General features: G+C 43.0%; 1 pseudogene; it reads right to left on the minus strand.

The window, feature by feature from the left end:
* Positions 1 to 592: 592 nt before the first annotated feature.
* On the minus strand, positions 593 to 928 carry LOC102834419 (annotated as a pseudogene).
* Between the last annotated feature and the right edge of the window lie 2,382 nt (positions 929 to 3,310).

A 3,310-nucleotide genomic window follows, 5' to 3' on the forward strand; every position in this document is an offset into this window, starting at 1 on the left:
AAAAAAACACCAACTTCATAGACAAAAAAAGGTAAAAGAAACTTTATCTTTGGCCTTTTTTAATGTCATGCAAACCAACTACTTATAGTACAGCTAAGTACATACACAAAAAAGTTATTGGAATGCTTGGAATAAGATTGTAATTTTTGTTGTTTTTGCTTTTTTAACAAGGTTTTTTTTCTCTTTTGAGATGATAATGAACATGATCACACCACAAATAAAGTCAGAATATGACAGAGAAAGCTCCAAAGGCTGGTTTGGTCATCTGAGATCATTAAAAATGGCTGACCCTTAACAATATGTACAAAAACATAAAATGTAAATAAAAAATACAAACAAATTTTCCTTTTTGAAGTACTTTTAAGGAAAAAAAGCAGGGCCTTGGAAGTTTTGGTTGTTTTTTCTCCCCTGTTGCAAATTCACCTTGTGGTTTTGGTTTGGTGGTAGTGAGCGCATTTGTGAGTGGCGTTGCCCAGAGTGGGTGGGTGGGAATCTCTACTTGAAGGTGACCACTATTAGATTCTGAGACTGGAAGTGGAGGGTGACTAGGTCATGGTGGCCTTTTTAAATTTAACTTTTCCTTTTTTGCTGTCTAATCATCCTCGCCGGTCTTCTGCTTCTTGATGTCAACATCTTCATCCTCATCTTCATCAGCTGCCTGTTTGGCCATAACTGCCTCGGCCTCCTCATTTTCATCTCCATCTTTTTCCTCACCATCACCTTCTTCTTTCTCCTCCTCCTCCCCACCTTCTTCCTCTTCCTTGTCTACCTCATTGTCAGCCTTCTGTTCCCATTTTTCTTGTTAGCAGTCCCATTAGCGGAGCATCTCTTCCATTTTCTGTTTCCTCCACAACTTCTTCTTCTCCTTTAAGTCCTTGATGGTGATCTAGGAGCTGATGTCCACAGCACGTCTGACATGATGGGGCATGCTGGTGATCTGATTGGGGGATGACACAGTGTGAGTTTGGAGACTTTGGTGAGAGAGATGCCACAGTGGCAGAGGAGGAGGAAACGTGCTGGCAGAGGTGGCTGTGGGGAGCAAGGAGCTGGGGAGCAAGGAGTGGGACTTGCTTGGGAACAATGCAAAGATGGCTTTTCAGAGCAGCCAGTCTTGTCATTCATTGCCTTTTATGATCAGTATCTTTAAAAAAAAAATATTGGACAACATTTTAATCAATTCATTCATTCATACATTCAACATATTCTAGGAAATTTAAGAAAATTATTTTGGCCTACCTCACTATGTTGAGACAGGAATGAAGCAGGACAGTTAAGTTTCTCAAACTGCAAGACGGGATTTGATGAGCTGCAGCAGTGTATTCAATGGTGTATTCATTTCCTGGGATCACTTGAAATTCTAGCATGTGGAACCAGAAGGTTTCTGAGAGTTCACAGTAAATATCAGCAATACAGCAGACTGTACCTTGATTTTCAATAAGTCACATGGACTACTTTTAATACTTCTGGAGAGAATGTGACGAAAACATAACAAGTGTTGTGAGATCCAGCAACACGGAGGCAGTAAGTTTCCAGATACTCCTCATAAGGGAGTGCCTTTTCTCTTGTTAGTACATTTTTTATTGTATGAAGAAGCAGGTCTGTTTCTCCATATTCCTTGGGTGAATTCGAGTTGAGCCTTTGTAAGTCCATGGTGATGAGGTGGGGAGAAGTGAGAGTTCCAGGAGCAAGCTGTTGTTAAGAGCCGTTGAGTTGATTCTGACCCACAGAGACCCTGTATAGGGTTTCTGAGGAACAGCTGGTGCGCTTGAACTGCTGACTTGTGGTTTGAAGTGACTTTGCAGTCCAGTGCATTAACCCATAACACCACACCAGGAGTAAAGTAGAACCCTCAAAAAAGTTAACATCCTCTGTGGCCATTTGCTAATGTGGCCATTCTGTGTTTGATAGAATTAGAGAAACAAACACCAGGGGGCTCTACAGATTGGAAGGAAAATATTCTGTGCTCTTGGCTTCTGTTATTTATTTCCTTGGTCCTTGAGTGTTTAACTTTTAAAGATCTTGTTTATCAGCCATATAACCTTCAATATCTGCTTTCCACACAAAGCAATGGACATCTTCAGTGAGCAGTTTTTCTACCCCCACTTTGGAGTCCCTTCCCAGAGCTGTGGAACACGGGGTAATAAAGGGGAGGAGTGGAGAAGGAGAGGGAGGAGGAGGGAAAGGGTGAGGAGAGCTTGGGAAGTGGCTGCTCCTGGGTGTACTGAGATGTCTCCAGCCAGGGCTAAGCGGCAGCAGAAGCAAAGGGTCTGTGTTGCGAAGAGGCTTTTGGTCTCTTTCTCTCCTCTTATGGCCAAAGAAGGAGGAGATTGGAGGGGGCTCAGTAGGGAGGTGACCTCACCCTGTCAAAGGTGCCACCGCCCCTCTACCACTGCCTCTCTCTTCATCATCAGCTGCTGCTGGGGTATCTCTGTTTGTGGGTGGGGATGGGGGTGTCTATGATCGGTATCCTTTTAAGTCCAACCTATGAACATCTGTAAGTGAACAGCTGAGAATGAGCATCAGCAAATTATATGTAGTACATATTACTAATGATGTTGTTAAGTGCTTTCCAGTTGGTTCAGACTCATAGTGATCCTGCATAGGGTTTCTGAGGAACTGTTGGTGGATTTGAACCTCTGACCTTGTGGTTAACAGTCCACCAGTGCTTATCCTACAGCATCACACCAGGATTACATTACTAATGATAAGACATAAAAACAAAAAAACAAAAACCACACACACACAAAACAAACCCAACAACAAGAAGAAAACAAATAAGACTAAAGTTTGGCTCTTTGTAACTGGAATATGTCACAACTCAGAGGCTATGTGTAATCAGCTGAGAGTGACCATGAGGGAGGAGGTACTGAAGGTCTGAGAAGAGGGGAGCAGGAAAGTAAAAAGTCTAAGCAAGTGAAGGGTGATTGCTGGGCAGCATGAAGGGCCCACTCTAAGATTGTGAGAAGTACTTGGGTGGCATGACTGCTTAAGTATACAATTACTAACTGAAAGGCTGGTAGTTGGAACCCATCTAGATCTGCCTCAGAAGAGAGGCTTCTTGATCTGCTTCCAGAAGATCACAACCTTGACAACATTATGGACTGCAGTTCAACTCTGGAACATATGGGGTCACCATGAGTTGGGATCAACTCCATGGCAACTGGTTTTGTTAGGGGAGAGAGAGTCTATGTGTGTTTTTCCAGCCCTGCTCAGCTGCTCAATTTGTAGGGGAACAATGGGCAGGTATCTGAATGTAGCCAGGACTGTACTCACTGTTGGCCAGCTCACTTTTTCTTTTTTCTCAGTTCTT

This window comes from Chrysochloris asiatica, unplaced genomic scaffold (assembly GCF_000296735.1).
Source record: "Chrysochloris asiatica unplaced genomic scaffold, ChrAsi1.0 scaffold00042, whole genome shotgun sequence".
Classification (NCBI taxonomy): Eukaryota; Metazoa; Chordata; class Mammalia; order Afrosoricida; family Chrysochloridae; genus Chrysochloris; species Chrysochloris asiatica.